Source organism: Phyllostomus discolor, chromosome 12 (genome assembly GCF_004126475.2).
Source record: "Phyllostomus discolor isolate MPI-MPIP mPhyDis1 chromosome 12, mPhyDis1.pri.v3, whole genome shotgun sequence".
In the NCBI taxonomy this organism is placed as follows: Eukaryota; Metazoa; Chordata; class Mammalia; order Chiroptera; family Phyllostomidae; genus Phyllostomus; species Phyllostomus discolor.
In genome coordinates, this window is record NC_040914.2 from 11,518,884 (window position 1) to 11,539,730 (window position 20,847).

Genomic DNA, 20,847 nt, shown 5'->3' on the forward strand with positions numbered 1-20,847 from the left:
TTTGCGTGGTTTTCTGTTCCACTTTGTTGCTGGACTTCCATAGACTCTGATTTTTTGGCAGTTCTGGTTGTTTTTTGTTTTGTTTTGTTTTTGGATTGCTTGTTACCCTTCTAATGTTTGTGTGAGGAGACAACATGAGACTATCTACATATCCCTCTTGGCCAGAAGCCAAAACGGAAGCTTTTTAATAAGATTGGCTAAAAAGTTTAGTGATGGGAGATACAACTGCCCTTCCATCTTTTTAAAAGTTTTTTGTCCTGGCAAATACAAACTTTAAAATTCTTCTCTAAAAACTAATGAAAAGTTTACTGCTTGAATGAATAAATTTATTACAACAGTTATATTAATAGTTTTTTTCATTTTTATATCCATATCATTGGAAAATTTTTATTTATTTAAAATATATTATTATGGTTTATTTAATGAAATATCCTCTGCATCAAGCTATGGTTTAAAAGCAGGTAGTTACATGTGTGTGATTTGAGAAAAATGATGTGCATTCAATAAGACACCCCTGAAACATTTTTTTCATGGACTTTCCCTGTCTTTCTGCTTAGCAATACAAGACAGTTTTTAGTTTACATGAAAAGCATCTTCACAACTGTGTAAACAGAAAGTTAATATATAAATAGTGCTAGGCATTTACTAAATAAGTCACAGGGCAGTAAGTTCAATTGTGTAGTTGTAAAATATAATGTGAAAGAGGTTTTGAAAGACTGGGTAATTTGATGTGTTTCCAACATGTCTTTTGACTGCCTTAAGAGAGTGTTTGGTTTCCTTCTTACCTGCAAAATGGTAGGCTGTGCTTATTTTACTAGATGTCCAATTAGCATATTTTACAATGTACCTTTTGCTTTTGCACTTGCTTTTAAATTAGGAGCAATATGGCTTGCCTGTATGTGAAGTCCAAACAAAGTCCTCAGATTACTGTTGTTCAGTTTTAATGTTTGTGAAAAATACTTTCTTAAAAGTTTAATGTTTCTGAGTCCACCTAGGGTATATTTAACCTCATTACACTGCTAACAGTATAAGTGGTTGTGCCCAAAATTCATCATAAGCTTCTGTAAACAAAAGGTTGTTTTAACAGAGTCACATTCAGTAATATAAAGCCCTGCAAGTTCATGCTAGGCTTCTTGTTCTCCAACAAATTGTCCCAGACCCTTATTCAGTTGCTGACTGGTCTCCAGTCTTTTCCCCCAATCATTTCAAATAGCAATTTAAAGTCTTTTTTTTTTCCAACCATGTTAGTTTGATTTTCAAGAACAATTTGGCCCTGTAGCTGTACAGTTTCAACTTATCTTTCCATTTTCTGAAATTCATGCCACTTGGTTAGTTGACTTGGGGCTTCCAGAGAACTCTGTTCTCAAATCCTGCACACAAAAGAATGCTAAATTATCCAGACACAGATTGAGCCTACAATTACCACTTATCCATATGTGATCCAAGCTTAGCCACATATTCCTAAATTGATTTCTTAATGGCTTTCACAATTTGCTCACTATTTCATGAAATTTCTTTTCTCTATATTTTAACTTTTTCTTGAATTTTTTTCCTGAGACATTGAAAAGCCCTGAAACCTTCCTAATATTTTTAGAATGTTAATTAGTTTTACAATGCAACAATCAGGTCATTGGTTCTGTCTCTCTGTACACATGTCTGTATGTCCACACTGTCTGGAAATAATTAGAAATGGTTTAAAATAATTCCTCTGCTCAATTGGTTCATATAAATTAAAATATGACAAAAACTAACCCAATTTCTAGTCCATTAATGGGCAATATTTTTTCAAGAATAAAATTGTGCTAAATTTGTTAATAACATACCTAAAGGATGAGTCAATGACATACACAATATTTCTGTGCACATATATGATTGGAGTACTTGTATGTTTCTAATGAGAATGATTTTGGCCGCCTTGGAATACACTTTATTGTTCACTTGGTAAAAATATCAAATACACCCCTGGCTGGCATACCTCAGTGAATTGAGTGTGGGCTGTGAACCAAAGAGTCACAGGTTCAATTCCCAGTCAGGGCACATGCCTGGGTTGCGGGCCAGGTCCCCAATAGGGAACACATGAGAGGCAACCACACATTGATGTTACCCTCTCTCTCTTTCTCCCTCCCTCCCCCTCTCTAAAAATAAAAAAAAAATAAATATATATATAAAATACCAAGTACTTCTTTAAGAAGAAGAAGCTTGGTGAACCAAGTGTGGACATGTGGTTTATAAAAAATAAATATGCATAATTGATGAATGCTTGCCTTTCTCCATATTAATTGATGGAAATACCTTTATATATTCAAATATTTATATTTCAAAAATAATTTCTTCACACAGTCTATTTACATAGCATCCAATGCAGTAGATAGATGAATAAATAAGAACATAAAATTAAAAAAATATATCTTCAAAGCCACAGTAGTCCACCACCTGTTTCTCTGAAGAAGTCTGTGTGAAGTCCTGCCCAGGGTCTGTGCTCTGGGCCCTACAGGATAGCTAGGGTGGTTGAAGAAAGCCCACCAAATGTAGTGGAATTGGGAAGAGGATCTCCCTGCAATAGAATAGTTACCTGGCCAGGCACTCTAGTTTGCATTGATATTAGAGTAGGGGAAGGGTGGGTGAAAGTACATGTCAAAGGCTAAAATTGTAAAGTTAAGAGCTTGAGTGGCTTTGCTGACCACATGCCATGATAAGACAAGCTCCGGAGAGGTTGAGTCCTCACTGTGAATGGTTTGAGGGGACAATGACTCACCTGAAGGAGGGACATGAAAAGAAATCAGAGTAGAAATGAGAGTATAGTGGCTAAAGCAGTTGAATGATTAAATCCAAGAAAGTCCTCCCAAAGCTTCCCTGATGGTGGTAAGCCCTCTAAAGAAGAACAATTTGGGATGTAGTAGAGAAAGTGGATGGGTTGGGGAGGTTACTTTCTTATGGTCAGGGGAAACATCCATGTCTCTGTGACATTTGAGTGAGACCTAGAAAGGAGCAAATGGAGTTATGGAGGACTTGGCTGGTGACACCTGATTTCACCTGATTAGGTACCTAAGTGCAGAACTGACTTTCACCACATATTTTTCTCTGATGGAGTTTTTTTTTTTTTTCTATAAAACATAAGATGAAAGTTTTAACAATCACCTTAGGTTAGAAAGCTTCATCCTGAGAATTCACCTGCATTCTCTCTAGCTCTGGGTTGTGTCCTTTTCTCCAAGAGATACCAAAGACTAAGAAGATCAGGCTTAGCTTCAGAAGGCATGAGTTCATTTCTAATTCCATGGTCATTGATCTGAACTAGGGCATATGAGCTAAAGTGTTGGTTTTATTACCAAAGATTCTAAATAGATATTACTAACAACAACAACAACAACAAAACAGAAATGTGTTGAAGTTATCAAAATAATTTTATTTATATAAACATAAGAATACTCAAGGTTTTGGAAGTCTTTTGAAAGAAAGATAAAGACAAAAGTCAGTGGTGTTACTCACAAGATTGTCCTGTTGTTCATTCCCATTGTCTACAACAGTGTCAAGGTAAACTCCACGTTTACGTGGAGAAGGACAGAGCTCAGATTCTATGAGCTCATCACCTGTTCCCACTGATTATCACAGCACTAGTGCTCATCCTCTTAAGGACACAATGTCACCTCCAAAGTGGACATGGAACAAATGACCAACCCAAGATGAGAGTTGTTTGGAATATGACCTTAATTCAGCAATAATGACAATGTCTGTTCACATTTTTGAGTATTTATTGATTCAATGCAAATATTTCAAGAACTATACAATTTACAAAAATCTATTATAATGCTGCAAAATATTTTACTTAGAATTTAATAACTTATGTCAGCAAATGGCTGTCACCCAGTTTGCACATGCAACACTACTGACAAACTTGCAGTAGACCGGATGAGGTTGGAAACTTCACACTGGTAAATCCCGGCATCTTCCCTCTTCACAGGGTCTATGGTGAGGCTTTGGTGGACCGTTGACACATTCATGCGCTCATTGAGCTGCAGATTCATGCCATTGAACAACCACTGAATGAAGAGTGCATTTGTGTTGCAGGTGAAGACCACAGTATTCTTATTCTCTGTGACTGTGCTGTTACTGACATTGAGGGAGACCACTAATTCAGGTTCTATGGAAAAACAGGAAATGTGACTGATTAAGAATGAACATGAGATATGGAATCATGCTACTTACTCAGATCTCCACCACTTACAGCCCACAGTGAGCTATGTAAGGGTTACCAGAGTATGTTCCCTATATTTGCAGAAGGATAACTGTCTAAGTTCAGGTGAAATTATGTAAGGGGACAGCTGCAGCTCCACTCTGACCATATATAACCCCAAGGTTATTTCATTCATATTCCATCAGTCATCTGATTTAACAACTCATAAAATCTATTCCCAGCCCATAGGTCCTCATCATCAGATAGAACTTTTCTCTCTTGAGCTTTTACAGACCTTTTACTAAGACTTTTTTATTCCACAAAACATTAGATCCCACTCATTATGTAAACTTTTATCAATGTTGTGAAAAGCAGGCTTACACTTTTGTCCATCTCTGGAGCCAGGGAAGTTTACAGTAAGCAGGAAAGCATTTAGCTTTTGTTAAATAATTTATTAGGCAGTAAAGACTGTTCAATGGAGAAAAGACAGTCTTTTCAACAAGTGGTGTTGCACAGTGATAGTCACATGCAGACAGGTGACATGAGTCATTGTCTGATTCCACAGACAAAAATTCAGTCAAACAGATCAAATTCTAAAGGTTAGACCCCAAACCATAAAATACTTAGAAAAGTATAGAGAGAAGTCCTATGACATTGGTTTGGCAATGATTTTATGACTATAACACTAAGAACAAAGGTAAGAAAAGGACAATTTGGATTTTGTTAAAATGAAAAATTCCCCTTTGCCAAAAAACACAACAGGTTGTAAGGTGACCTATAAAATGTGAGAAAATGCTTTGCAAATTATATGGAAAATAAAAGGTTAATATCTAGAATACACAAAAACAGCCACAACAAAACCACATGCAAACTGACTTAAAAATGAATAAAACACTTGAATAGACATTTCTCCAGAGAATATATGCAACAGTCCAAAAGTCACAGAAAAAAAAATGCTCAACACCAGTATTATTTACAAAAGTGAAAGTCAAAACCCTCCAGATTGACTTAGTTGTATGGGATGTTGGGTGTGGTTGACTTTACTGTGCAGGGAAGAAAATAAAACTTGCCCTGTATATTACCTTTCCTTTCTCCAAAAGCTTCTTCAACTAGATTTGGCACCTCTCACATCTCAGTCAACCTGAGTCTTTGAAAGAAACCAGAAGATCTGCACATCACTAGAAAATGCATGGGAATCTGGTTGCTCAGAGAATTTATGGCCTCCAGCTATGTGTGTGGTGGAAAGTACAGACTTTCTCAGGTGTCCTTTACATATCAGTGTTCAGTTATGGAAAGACATAAGATTGGGAGTCAGATATACCTCTGCAATTTTGGTTCTTCACTGACCATCTTACTGCCTGGTTAACAAGAAATGTTTCCTTGCAGCTATACAGACTTCTATCACCCAGCTGATTTGTGTTTCTATAAGCCACAATTTCCTGGGACATTCTAGAGTATGGGGTTTGTGCAGAAATAACACATAGAGTCCAGGGGCAAGCCAGTGGTAAATTAACTATTAACTTAAATGTGGGTTAGGTCTTTTGAGTTGAGTGAGACCCAAATTAGTCAGTGAGCCAAAAATGATAGAGCAAAATCCAAGAAGTGATTTAGGAAAGACGAAAAAGTACAGGCAGAATTTTATTAAGGCAGCAGAACCAAGTGCTCTGTGTTTGACCATTAAAAACATTTTCTCTACCCTGAGGGCAGGTAAGGACTGGTACAAATGTAGAACAAGTGTCTTATATAGCAAATGGTGTCATAGACTTGCTGAAGTTCTGGACGATGTGGGCAATTTGTGTTGGATGTCTATGACAAAGAAATTTGGGAAAAACTTAGAATTCTTCTGTATTTGAAAGTTATTAACAGCCCAGGCCCTAAGAGCAATTGCAGAAAGAATTTTATTAGAAAACAGAAACTGATTTGAAATGATGGTATGGTTCCTGCAAGCAAAGAAAGCCTGTCCCATATGGCATGAATTGAAAGGATTCTGAACCTAGGATCCAGGCTCAGAAATGATTTTGGATCATTCATTCATTCATTTATTCATTCACCATTTCTTTCTTCCTAATTGATCAAAACAGTGGATTATTTTTTAATATTGGTCCCTGAGTTTGTTTCAGGCAGAGTGGGGAGTGAGAAGTCATAGTCCTTCCTTTATAAAGGCTTGGGATGATTCTATCAAAAACAAGGATCAAATAAGTAAGTGATGTGAAGTCCACTGCCCAGAGGTGTGGATAGGCCATTTGACGGGAAGGTTGTACAATGATTCTGATTGTTACTGCAGATAAGTTGTTCTAGAGTGAAAATACATTATTTCTCCTTTTTGTCATTATACAGGCCAAAAGGAATTCCTGTGAGATGAGCATGCCTAAGACAAAAGAATCTGCACCAATTTGTTGGTTTAAAAATCCAAGGACACCATCCTATCATCTGTAAAGTAGAAGAATTAAATCTAAGGCTACAGACCTTAAGAGGCTCTGATCAGTTTCTCGTGGTCTATGTGACTCTGCTGTAGTGACTGTATGTTTAGGAGCCACAATTTATTCTCAAGGAGTATTTGGCTGCTAAGTTGTGAGTGTACAAACTGTACAACATTTAAAGCATCAGAGCTTACCCAGGGACAGAAAAGCTGTTCATATAAGGGCCTTCTGTTATTGATCAACTCCAAGAGAGAATCCCCTAGGCTGATACCTGGTGAATAAGGAGCTTCCAAGAGCACCTCTTTTTCTGTTTCTTTTTGGGGATGCTAACCTTCTTCTGAAACCTCCAGAACAGGTGGTTACACACAAATACATTGTTTAACTGTGCTCTTCACACACAGTCTCAGGTGATACCAAACTCCATTTTTTACAAAATGTGGTTCTTGGGCCTGAGTCCTGACTGGTAATGAGCTCAGGATCTTTGTGTCTTGGGCACCCATTGAACTGTTTCACACTCAGCTTTTCCCAGGAGCTCAAACACAACTTGTCACAGGTCCACCACTGTCCCTGGACTCAAGATGCCTGGGAAAATTTTCTGGGGAGGAATTTCTGAGCTGAGCTCTATTAGAATTGCAGGGGGCCTCCCAGAGCATGATGTGAGCTAGAACATTAAAGTCATTCTCAAGGTCAAGTTCATAGGTAGGTGCTCATGAGGCTGAATTGAGATGGCATTAGCTCTGCAGAGTAACTTCCATCACAGTGATCCTTCTGTCTACAGTGACAGTCCACGGGGGTGCAAGTTGGGAAGGGAACTGATAGCTTAGGAAATTTGTCTACACAAAATCTAACCTTAAAATGTAGAGAGAAATGGAAGCAGAATTCACGTATGTCTTTCCTGTGTATGAAGTAGAATCCACCCCACCCAGCACCCAGTGGTCAGAAAGCAATCACTCACCGTATACGATAAGCCGCACCAATCCATTTTTTTTAATTACATTTGTAATGTAGAATACCACGGTGTACATTCCTGTATCATTCATTGTCACATTGTCTATCAGCAAAGATCCATCAGGGTTTATTTTCTCTCGTCCACTGTATTCAGGACCTTTTATATCATCTCTTAAGTGTGGTGGTATAAGAAATGCAATCATACAATTTCTGTCAGTGCTTTGCCCCCTGTACCATACAATGGCTAAAACATCATTAGACGTATTGTGGAGACGTAGAAGTGCAGCCTCCCCTTCAGCAGTATAGGTGGACACAACAAGTTGAGCTGTGGTGGGCTGGCACCAGAAGTTGAAGAGTGAGACTGGGAAAGAAGGAAAAAAAAAAGATCTATGTTTATAGGTATATATTGTGATGGAAAGATGAGGCTCTGAATCCTGAGAAGGTCTCTTTATTTCTCAGCCTTGGTCTACAGGTGAGTGTGTGTCTCCCACAGTCAAGGTCCACAGCATGGCCCCCATTATTTCAGCAACCCTGAAACTGTTACTTTTTCGGTTCCAAGCAATCTTCTCTAGGTGTTATCTTGCCCACTACTGTATTATGCTCAGACTTCTTACACTCAGAGACATTTTTTGGAAGACACTTTGCTGACCACCTTCTCTAAAGATTCTCTGTCTTGAATTCTTTTTTCCAAAGGGCCTTGTTCATACCTCATATAGCATCTAGTTCTTTACTTTTCTTTCTCTCCTCCTGAACATGGGCTCAAATAAAGCAGGGCCTTGTTGGGCATTGTACCTCCAGGGACTTCAGCAGGCTAGAAGTACATGGAGCAGAATGAATGAGTATTCCCAGGGCTATATCACATAGGGTACATTTCAGCATTTCTCAGGGTGGTGGTAAAGACAATGCCTAGTACCCCTTGTTAATTTTTTCTAGTGTTTCTAGAAAATAATGATATACATCATTATTATTATTACCAGAATTTGTCATTCATACTCAATGATGAATAACAGGAAAAGAGCACCAATTGAGGTTTTCCTACCTCTCACCACTTCCAGTTTATGAGATTTTCCTTTTTCTGGCCCATTTCCTGATCCTACTCTGTTACTTTCTCCTTCACCCTCAGGTCCAAACAGAAGCCTTCCCTCTTTTCTCAAAGCACTGGTCTCTTCAGAAGATCCCAGCCAGTCTCTGTGCCAGATCCTTAGTCTACCCCAAGGAAATGTCTCCTACTTACCAGCCACCAGGAGCTTTTGCCAGTGGACAAGTCCTCTCTGGGTAGTGATTGACAGGGATCCCATGGCATATGTTGTCAGCTCTGTGGTGGCCACTTTAAAGAAAGTCTGAGGTTCTGTAAGACTCACAGGTATCTCTTTACTGAATGATGGAATCTGCTGTATGTCCTCCCTGTGTGCTGAGCTGTATTCTGGGGAATTGTTACTATTCTTCTCATATGGACTGGGGGTGGAGTCAATGCCCAGACCCTCCCACTCCCTGCCCTCATTCTGCCACATCAGTCCCTACTGACCAGTAATTCTCTCCTACATTTTGGTTCCCTGGTAATTCCTGAAGTTTCTTAACACCAGACACATGCACACATGCATGTAAACACACACACAAACATACACTCTCATGCTGTGTTTGGAAAGCACTAGACAGAGTTGTCTGGATTTCAGACATTCCCAAGAACTTCCTGTCAGTGGCACACTAGCCTTTCCCACAGCCCTCTCTCTGTTACATTTGAACTTTTCCTACAGAGCAGGTGAAGCCAAGTCAGAGAAACCTGTCACAAGGATATCAACCCAGCTGTGCATCAGTTCACCTGTAAAACTTAGTTAATATCTCAATGCCAGGTGAAACCTAAAAAATAAATCTTCAGCAGCTGTCCTGTTAATGTGGTTGTCCATTCAAAATGAGATATCTTGATGTGAAGTTTGAACCAAGGAAAATTCTCCAGATTCTGTTAAATTGCAGATTCTGAAGGGCCTACAGTGGGTCAGAGACAGTGCATCTCACAAGTTCTCAGGAGAAGTAAACCTTCCTGCCCTGTAGGATGCACTTGTATTAGCAAGGCTAATGGAGGCACATTTACCCCTGAGAGGAGGACCCACTTAGGCCAACATTGACCTGTACTGTGTCTTGGTCTGTGGTCTCTCTGCAGAGCACAGGGAGTCCTGGCTGCCCTCACAATATGGGGATCATTTCTGTTTGTGACACAGAAACTCAAGAGGGAGCCCAGTCTTCTTCATGTTTTCAAATACTCTGAGAAGGCTTTATTCCCATCCAGCAGGAAGGTCACAGAGATGAATGTGGCAGTGAAAGGGGCCAAGCATTCTGATACTTGCACAGAGGACCCTTCCTCTATCTCACGTTGTCACCAGACTAAAGCTTGCTTCCAGGGACAAAGATTCAAAGCCAGAAGTGTCAGTAGTCCTGCTGTTTTATGGTGTGAAGTGGGATGTTTCCTGTGTGTCCCAGGAAGGAAGGACTTTGGGGAAAGGTTAAGTGCCTGTGGGTTTCCTGGTCGTCCAAGGAGTTCCATGTGTCCCTATGTCTGTTTATTGGACCTGATCTTGTGATTCTGACTGTGGGACAACCTCTGATTTCTTCCTGAGAGGCTTTCTTGTGGTCACTAGACTTGCCCATGGATGATGCCAGACAGAGGGTAGAGAGCAGCACTGAAACCCCTGAGGTTGGAGGTGCTCCCATGTCCTGTCAAAGTAAGAAACTTTCAAACCTGAAAGCAATGCAATAAGTTTATCTGAGCTAACCTGACCCCATATGCGTGGGAGAAAGGACCCATATCCTTTGAAGAAAGGCAATTTTGCAGCTTGTTTTATGTATGATAATCAAAGTGCAAAGTGAAAATATTGCACAGAATCCATTAGAAGGTGAGAGATAAAATAGCAGGGAAATCTCCAGGATCAGAAAAAAAGACAAAAGGGACAAACATACTTTCTACATCGATGGGTACAGGATTACTCAGATTTACAAGATAAAGAGAAGGTGTTCAGAGGACCAGATAACATAAAGGGTTCTGTGTTATTATACACTAGCCCCAGATTCTGTGCATTCAGTTGGTCCAGCAAAATAAATCATTGTGATCTGTCAAAGTTATCCTCTCCAAGATGCAGAAAAAAAGGGATCAGGGCTCACTCAAGCAGAAAATGGAACTTTCCTAAAGAAAATATAGTCCTGAGATGTGGCAACCAGCCATCACCTGCCCAGCTAGGAATTTCTCATCAGAACATCCTGAGAGGCTTGTCAGGCCTGCCATGTGGCCCCCTAAGCTTCTCATGGTTGCTGCACAGCCCCCTTTTGTTAACAGTCTCTAGAAGTAGCAGGTGGGACAGAGCTGTCAAGAGGGAGTGCCTAAGAGAAGCCCACTGAAGGAGGGGATGAAAATCCAGCTTCTTCTACATCTTAACCAAAGCCAGGTTCCTCTATTTATTTCCTTTGTGTCTCAATGTTGTCCCCTAGAGGGCATAAGTAGAACTGCAGTCAATGTCAGAGGCTTTCCTGTGACCCTGACCAGTGAACCTTGAGCTCAGTGAAAAGGCAGGCATTATTGAGTCTACTGTGAGCCCAGTGTCAGCAGAACTGTCCCACCAGGGGAATGTGCTGTTTCAGACAAAGCTCTCTGTTTTGAAGTGTTCAAAGAAAGGTCCTGGTGACAGTTCACCTAAGACCTTTTGAGAGGGTGATGGCCTGGAGGGTTGAGCAAAAAATGTGCTGTGTGTCCTCCATCACTACATTGGGATGTTGCATGTGAGTCGTTTCTGTGTCTCTGCCTTTCTGCAGGGCCTAGGAACTGGAGCACCTCAATGTGAATGCTCAGCTGTGGCCCCGTGTGTTGTTTTGTTAGGAGAAGAGAGGTTCTTGTAGAACCCCCAGCCCCTCTGAGATGGAAGCAAGCACAGATTCAGGGTCCTCCTGTCCTATTATGTACGGGAAGTTTTTCTCATTCCCTGGGACATCATGACACAGACAGATGTTTTCAGGAACAACAGACAGGTGCCCCACAGACAAGAATTTTGGGAACGAAAAGTCTTCCCTGATTCTTATAAGATCCGTGTATGTTCTTCCATCCACTGGCAGTAACAATTCCAGGAGTAGAGGATCCTGAGTTTCTGTCAGGTCAGGTATCTGTGAAAACAGGAAAAACACAGTCCCTGGGTGATGAGACAAGTTCTCCCACTTGTCCCAGTGTCAGCAAACTACTCTGAGTTTTCAAAACATTATCCTTTTTCCCAGTTGTGTCTTACACTCATGCTCATCATAGTCTGGGAGAATGGCACCCTCACTTCACTGCAGGAGCTCCAGTGGCTCCTCCCTCAACAGGTAGGTCAGACCCTCACTCATATTATTCACCTTTATCCTGAGCCTCCAAAACAAACCCTCCCATATGGCACCAGTAGGGTCCCTTAAAACATAAATGCCTAACATCCTCTCACCTCCCAGACTTCACAATTTCTTATGTGACTTTGGGCAGACTCCATTTTTCCATGAATTCGCTCTGTGTTCACCTCTGCTTATGCACAATCCACCTCTGGACAGGTTCCCAAGGATCTCGGTACAACACACCAGAGGTAACAGGGAGTAGAAAATGAATAGAACCAGTGCAGAGATTTATTTACTATTTCCTAATTCTGGATGCAGGCTCTTTAAGGACAGGCATGTGGAAATTGAAAAAAAGAACACAGAAAACAAAGAATGAGGACAGTAATGTTTGCCCAGAGCTGCACCTTTAAGAGGGCTTGAGAGAGGCTCATTCAGTACATGCCTATGGGTGGCTGACGTCACAGAGACCTGCATATTTACTAGAGTTGTTGAGGTTAAATGACAGAATATCTTTTATAGTCTCTGTGATCTTGTTTCTTGATGATGCAGGGAAAATATATGTGTGTTGGGAACCACCCTGACTGGTTTCAGAAGCCGTAACCCCTGCCAAGGCTAAGGCTGAGGGAGTGACCTTGAACCACCTTAAGCCACCAAGGAGACAAAAGCTTATCTCCCTGGCAGGAGCCTTGCTTCTGCTCCTTTTACTTCACCCATAACTGGCCACTGATGCTTGGTCGGTTAGCCAATGATGGGTAAGATTCCCCAAGGGGGAAATAACATAAGACAGTCAGGGTCACCTGGAAGGTCCCCGAGGACAGACTTTGAGGGGTACAGCAAAAAGCGGTGATGGGCCCTTGCCCCTTGGCTTTGACAAAGCCTGAGTCCTCATTCTGTTTGTGAGAAATCTCCTGATTTCCTGGCTGCCTTACTTCCCTTGCTCCACCTAAGCCTGATACAATGACAGAGGGTGGTGCAGCCCTGTGCTGGAAAGGGCAGGTTCCCCGGGCAATCAGGCCTAAGAAAGAAGATGTAAAATCTTGTGAAACCTGCTTTGTTTAGAATGCTCTCAATTAAATAAGGATTGAAGCAAGAAGTAAGTTTGTTCCTCAAAGTCTTATAGCTCTTCAGCTATCTGACTCTGTCTCAAAATAGGCCCTCAGAGTTCTTTGTTACCTATTGTTTGATCCTTACTTTCTGGCAATGATTAATGAGGTTAACCTGAATTCCTATGCAAATGAACCCAATAAAAGCCCATTGAGGAACAAGCACTTGGTCCTTCTCCTTTGAGAGATTGGTCGCCTTTCCTCCCCAAGCAGATCATGTCTTGGGAGACTTATTCTTATCCATGGGAGCCAGGGGGCCCTGTGGGTGGAGCCCCCCACATATGTGAAATGAGTACACTGGTGATGGTCAGTGTGCTGTTGAAATGTGCCCTTGCATGCTGGTATGTTTTCATGAAACATTGTTTATCAAAACTCTCAATATGGAAAGGTAGCTGTAGAAGGGAGTTTTTAGAGCCCCACCATAGCCGATATGCTCCAATTAACACCCCTTGATGACTCTTCCCCTGACCATGGGATCCTGTGTATAAAAGTGGTTCTTGTGTTTCCAAAGTATTACATGAAACTAATTTTTAATGTGAGATTATTGTTTATTTTCTCATGTTATGAGGTTTTTAAGTAAGAATTCAGGTAAAAAAAATATAATAAGGTTTTTGTAAGAACCTTCTCCCCACCCCCATTTTCAGCTCTGAGAGAGAACCGAGCTGCCACCCAGCAAAGCCATTACTCTGTCTTGGCTGGAACTCCCCTCCCCCCCCAACAATTTCTCACTTTTATGCATTATGTATACAAGTTCATCCTTCTTGAAAGATGAGGACTCAGCTACTTTCATTTCCATCATCAACACACACACACAGATGTGTGCACACACACACACCAAATTTCTCCTCTCATCTTTCTAGTATTTTTCTAAAAAAACAATTTTTAGACATCCAGCCAAGGTAGAGGCATAGGTGGACACACTGTGCCTCCTCACACAACCAAAAGAAGGGGAACAACAATTTAAAAACAAAAACAACCAGAACTGACAGAAAATCAAACTGTATGGGAGTCTGACGACCAAGGAGTTAAAGGAGAACCATCTATCCAGACTGGTAGGAGGGGCATAGATGAGGTGCCAGGCACAGAGTAGTGGTGACAAAGCATCCTTGAAGGACCTAGGTGAGCAAGGTGGCTACTGGCAGACCAAGTGAAGCCCGAAGCTCCTGGAGCTAGCAGTCCCACATTCACAAGCTGATAAACTGGGAGGAACACCCAGGGAGCAAGTCAAAAGTCACAACCTGGGGACCTAAAGCGGAGAAATAAAGCCTCAAGCCACTGATTGAAAATACCAGTGGGGGTTGCAGCTGTGGGAGTAACTCCCAGCTTCACAGGAGAGTTTCATTGGAGAGTTCCACAGAGTCCTGGAACATACACAAACCAACCTACCTGGGAATCAGCACCAGAAGGGCTCACATGGCTTGTAGATAGTGGAAGAAGTGACTAAAATCTGGCAGAGAGCAAAGCAAGCACCATTGTTCCCTCTTGGATCACTTTCCCACATACAGCCTCACAAAGCAGTGATGTGGGTTGACCCACATTGGTGAAAAACTAAGGCTCTGCCCATTATACATAGCAGGAACTCCAAGACCAAAAATAATGGCCCAAATGAAAGAACAGATCAGAGCTCCAGAAAAAATACAACTAAGTGACAAAAAGGTAGCTAACTTATTTGATGCACAGTTCAAAACACTGGTAATCAGGATGCTCACAGAATTGGTTGAATTTGGTTACAAATTGGATGAAAAAATGAAGACAATGCTAAGGGAAATATAGGAAAATGTACAGGGAACCAATAGTGATGTGAAGGAAACTGGGAATCAAATGAACTGTGTGGACCAGAAGGAAGAAAGAAATATTCCACCAGAACAGAATGAAGAAACAAGAATTCAGAAAACTTAGGTGAAGCTTAGGAACCTCCAGGTCATCTTTAAATGTTTCAACATCTGAATTATAGGAGTACCAGAAGGAGAAGAGGAAGAGCAACAAAGTGAAAACTTATTTGAACAAATAGTGAAGGAGAACTTTCCCAATCTGGCAAAGGAAATAGACGTCCAGAAGTCCAGGAAGCTCAGAGAGTCCCAAATAAGTTGGACTTAAGGAGGAAAACACCAAGGCACATCATAATTACATTACCCAAGATTACAAATAAGGAGAGAATCTTAGAAGCAGCAAGAGAATAGAAGACAGTTACCTACAAAGGAGTTCCCATAAGTCTCTGAGCTCATTTCTCAAAAGAGACCTTGTAGGGGAGAAGGGGCTGGAAAGAAGTATCAAAGTCATGAAAGGCAAGGACCTATATTTAAGATTACTCTATCCAGCAAAGCTTTCATTTAGAATGGAAGGGCAGATAGGTGCTTCTCAGATGTGATAAAGTTAAAGGAGTTCATCATCACCAAGCCCTTATTATATGAAATGTTAAAAGGATTTATCTAAGAAAAAGAAGACAAAAAAATACAACAGTAAAATGACAGCAAACTCACAGTTATTAACAACCACACCTAAAAAAAAAAAAAAAAAAAAAAAAAAAAAAAACAAAACCACGAGCAAACCAAGCAAACAACTAGAAGAGGAATGGAACTACAGAAATGGAGATCACATGGAAGGCTATCAACAGTGGAGTGGGAGGGGGAGAAAGGGGGAAAAGGCTCAGAAAATAAGTAGCATAAAAGGTAGGTAGAAAATAGAAAGGGGAGGTTAAGAATAGTATAGGAAATGTAGAAGCCAAAGAACTTATAGGTATGACCCATGGACATGAACTAAAGGGGAGGAATGTGGGTGAGAGGGGGTGTTAAGGGCAGAGGGGAATAAAAGGGTGAAATGAGACTACTGAAATAGCATAATCAATAAAATATATATTTTTAAAAGACCACTATTTAGCGTAGACTTTATTATGTCTGTTTAATTTTATTCACATTTGAGCCACCAACATAATTTTCTTTAAATTTGAATCTTGAAATATATCAGAGATGAAGAACTTACTTTCTGGGAGCAGGAGAGGTGAGGGTGAAATAGTTCTGCTCATTAGACACTTGTAGTGGCACAAATAGTGTAGATAAAGCCCCAAATTCCTCTGATCCCTCCATAGCCCCTCCTGGTTACATAGCATTGGTGCTGTCCTCTGGTGATCACATTTCAAATGGCAACCCTCAAGGGGTCAAACTACTTTTTTCCAACCCTAGGTCATGCCTAGGAGCCAAACCAGAAAAAAAAAAAAAATAAGTGTCAAGTGAATATGGAGCTCCTTGTTGAAAAGTCAATAAGTTTTTCAGGATGGTGAAGGCAGAGTATTAAACCTACATGCAGCCCTTAGTGACTGCACAAAGTGGGGACCCATGAAGCTTAACATCCCTAGCAGGGCAAATGAATGTGTTCATTCTCCAAGTCAATTTCACACCAAACTCAAGGGATAAAAAACATACAGACTCACTACTAGTGTCATCCTTAATGGTTTGAACTACAGGCTTTCTTGCTAGAAATGATCCAAAGGGCAAGTTTTCTAAATGCCTCAGTAGACCCCTGGGCTTTGAAGGGTGGAAGTGAATGCCTACCACGGTTGATACTTTTCAGACAATGACATTAGTGATACCAGTGACACCAGGGAAAAGATCACCTATAAGGATGGGCAGTTTAGGCAAAGCATTGCATCCACATCTGTGACCATTCAGGGATCTGCCACACATTCTGGGCTATGCTGGACATACCCTCCAGAGTAAAAGACACGTTGTTGTGTTTCTACCTCCATTTAGTTAATGTTAGAAGAAAGAAAGGCAATTTATGAACCCTCTGGTTTGATCTAATAAGATAATGACATTCAGAATTCTAGTCTTCAGGGCAAGGCCATACCTTCTACAGCAATACTGCAATAGCTCCTGATTGGCTTTTTACCTCCCAGAGGAATCAGATTGTCTAAATATGGGTTGTATTGTGAAAAGGTAACCAGTCCTCCTCAGATTTGGGTTCTATTGCATGCATAGATGGTAAGGTCAAGTAGAAAGAGCAGCATCCATCACAAATAGAAGTGATAGATCCGGATTAGACAAGAGCAGGTAACCCAGACCATTAGCACCTACTGTTTCAGCAAGTGGCCTGTCACATAGCTCTGGCCATGGAATCAGAGGAAGTTGACTGTCTTTTTTTAGAAAGAAGTCAACAACTCCAATCTGAGTTCATTTTTGCCTTCAATTACCACTCGTAACCACACACATCATCAGCCACTATTTTTGCCTCTCCCCAGGCACCTAGTCAAACTATTTACACACAAATCCCGTAAAACATACCTAACTTGTTGACTCAGCTGAGGCACGTCTCATGTTTTGGGATTGAGTTTTAGTTATTCTCAGTTTTCCAAGGCCATGGGGAAACGGTGGGCCTCAGACCACACTTTGAGAGCCTGCTCCACATGTTTCCACTGGGTTGAAAGAGAGACTGGGCACCATTGGCCTTCAATCTTGTCCTCACCTTCTAGCCTGCCCTGCATTCCACACCTTTGCGAGTCTCCATTGCAACTCCTTTGATAGTCTGATTACCACACACTCCAAAACCCCTCCTGACTAAAATTTCTGTACTCATGATGTCCCCAGTCTTACAAACTTTCATGGCTCCTTAGAATCCTAGTCCCCAACAGGATTCTAATCTCATCTCTCCCTTGATTCTCATCCTATGTCTCCAGTTTCATAATATTTGTTGCCTAGTACATCTGGTTTTCCCTCTTATACTAATCTTAGAACACTAATCTGAGTCTTCAAAATCTCACTCTTTCTGCCAACTCTGTGTTTCTCCCCACATACCCATTCCAGTTTGGGAGAATGGCTCCCCTCTCTTAACTGCACCAGCTCCAGCAGTCCCTCCCTCATCACTAGGTCAGACCCTTAGTTGTATGCCTCAGCCCCATCCTGAGCTTCCTTAACAAAACCCTCCTCCGTTACCTTCTTATGTCCTCTTTAATCCACACAATGACTAATACTGAAATCCCATATGTTTTATTCTTTCTCATCAGGAGTCTGAGCTGATCCTGTTTCTTTTACACCCTCTGTATGCAAACCTGTGCCTACCCACAATCCACATCTGACCAGAGGATTCAGCCAAATGCCACAGAGGACCCAAGTAAGATTAAAAAGTAGATCAGAAAAGAGATTTATTTCCCATTTCCCAAGTTCTGAGTGTAGACACTAAATGTAGACAAGTGGACTTTGTAAATGTAGCAGAAATCAAAGAAAAATTGATTTGTACCCTGAGGTCCAGGTCACAGGAAGCACAAAACAGGGTCTCCCAGTGCAGGCCTATGGGAGCTGATGTCACAGGTACATGCACATTTACTAGACTTTCTAGGGTTTATGACAGAATAATTTTCAAACTTCTGTAATCTTTTACTTGAAGGTGAGTGAAAATGTATGTACAATGCAAACACTGTTAATGGGTAGACCACTGCAAAGGTGAAAAGACTCACACCTGCACTTTCTATCAGATTCTAAGACAAAGGCCACTTGAAGGCAAACTCATCCTGAGAGAAATCTGGGCAGTCAGGTCATCTTTGGTTGTGGACACCAATTCAGAAGGAAGGCAGGGCAACTGAGAACAGTTACTTGGAAAATTGCGGCCAGAGTTTTAAAAAATTGGATGATTTGAAAATAAGGTAAGGATGGGCACTGGAGGAGAGGTGAAAAAATCTGCTAATTAGAAGGAGATGCTGTCAGAGTGGAAGATGAATCAAACAAATTTAACGAAGCAAGAGAGACTTTCTTAAAGACCATGTGTTAGTTTAGTGAGTCAGAATGCAACACCCTTGAAAGAGAAGGCTGAAAAGATTTTAAGAACAAGAGAAAGGATCAAAGAAACCTGTGTTTGCTATTTGGCTTTACACAAAAGAAATGTAAAGACAAACATTTTATGAAATCTTCCCAGTTTGTCTTTTTACCTCATGCTTTCAAAGGTCCTCACACAAGTTAATCTTCTACCCTCTTAGAGAGATGAAATGCAGACACTAGGAGGATTAAATTTAAAGTCAGGAGCTGATGAGGTCCTGGTCAGCATAATCCAGGTGTGTTGTGGCTGCCATGAACAAATACACATGGACTATAGAAATCCTATGGAGAAAAAGGATGGCATGATTGTTCTCTAAGTGAGAGAGAGGGCCCTGAAACCCCACCTGGACAGACTTTTATTGCTTTTCTGGGTACATTGCATTGAGGATGGTCCTTAATTACTATGCACAGGTTTGCTGTAGGTGATTACCTTTTACATATAAGAAAGAAAAGAATGTTGTTAGTTACTTGGAAGAGAAGGATGTTACAGATCAGAGGGAAAAGTGGTTGAAAAGGTTATACTCTATACTTGGGAAGTTTAGCTCAGATTTTAGGAAGTTACAGTAAGCACTTTCTGCCTCAATTCAGGGTGAGGGATTTTTAGCAAAAACAAGTCTCATAGTGGCCTAGGTACAATGCAGGCCTGATTCCCCACTTAGGGAACCTATCTGTGGGCTTCCATGTGCCTGACCTCACTTTCTACTGGCCTTTCTGTGTGTGAGCTGGGCTACATTCCCATGCCAAGTAAAACAGCTCCCTACAAGGGGCATATACCTTTTGTGACATATGCAGTGTGAATAATAAAAGTGACAAGAAGATTTTAAGGAGAGTAATGTGTATTTCAAATGGGCAATAAAAGAATCTGAAATTACAAATTGCAATTCGGTTTCAGAAGAAAACGCTCTACAAGTGTGAAGATCAGAGGCCTGAAGTGAGGAAGACACTGTGTAAGGGTCAGTGATTCTGAGGAACAGGAAGGCCTCTGGTTCATAACAAAACTGCTTTCTGCACAATGGAGGGGAACACAATTACATCTCTTTCAGCCAAGACCCTGTTTTCATCTCCGTAAGTTATTGCAATTTATAGAGGTGCAAAACTACTGAGAGTTCCTGAACAGATCCAGAATCTGATCTCCCAGAAGGCTGTGCTTGTTGAGATTTCCATTTAGACACTACATATTTCTCTACAGTAACATCCCCTCTCTTCAAAACTACTCCCTATGGGAAAAGTGTGTACTTGATCCTACAACATGGATGGAGTCACATGATTTGACCTCACTGGCTACCCAAGAGCAGAGGAACTGACTTTCACCACTTGGTTTTCTCTGATGAAGGTTTTTCTACAGAACACTTGGTAGTTTTGTCACTTGAGGTTAAGGAGCTTCACCCTTACACTTCACCTGCAGTTTCTCTAGCACTGTGTGATATACCCTTCTCCAGGAGATACCAAAAGACCAAGAAATCAAATTTAGCTTCATAAACTATGGGTTCTTTCCTAATTCCATGGGCATTGGTCTGAACTAAGACAATTGAGCTAAAGTCCTCACTTTATTGGCAAAGTTTCCAATTACATCTTATTAACAGAAAGAACAGAAATGGACTAATCAGATAGTTTTATTGACATATAAATAACAATAGTGGTGACTTTAGAAATCTTTTGAAAGCTATCTAAAAGAAAGACTAAGATCAGTGTCGCTACTCACAGCAGTGTCCTCTTGTCCATTCCTGTTGTCTACAATTGTGACCAGGTGCATTCTCATCTTGGTGTGGAAAAGTGACAGAGCTCAGATTCTGTGAGCTCATCACCTGCTCCCATTGGTTATCACAGGACCAGTGTTCATCCTCTGATACACACAATGTTAACTCCACTGTGGGCATGGTACCAATGAGACTAAACCAAGGCAGGGATTGGTTTGAAATGTGACCTTAAGTCAACAACAATGACAATGACAGCTCACATTTTTGAGTGTTTATTGACTTAATGTAAATTTTTTAAGAACTATTCACTTGCAGACAAATGTTTATAATAATGCAAAAAGACTTAATTTAGAGATCAATAACAATGGG

At 40.8% G+C, this 20,847-nt stretch overlaps 1 pseudogene; it reads right to left on the reverse strand.

Annotated features, from left to right (window-relative positions):
• Positions 1–617: 617 nt before the first annotated feature.
• Positions 618–9,050, reverse strand: LOC118497653 (annotated as a pseudogene).
• Positions 9,051–20,847: the final 11,797 nt, after the last annotated feature.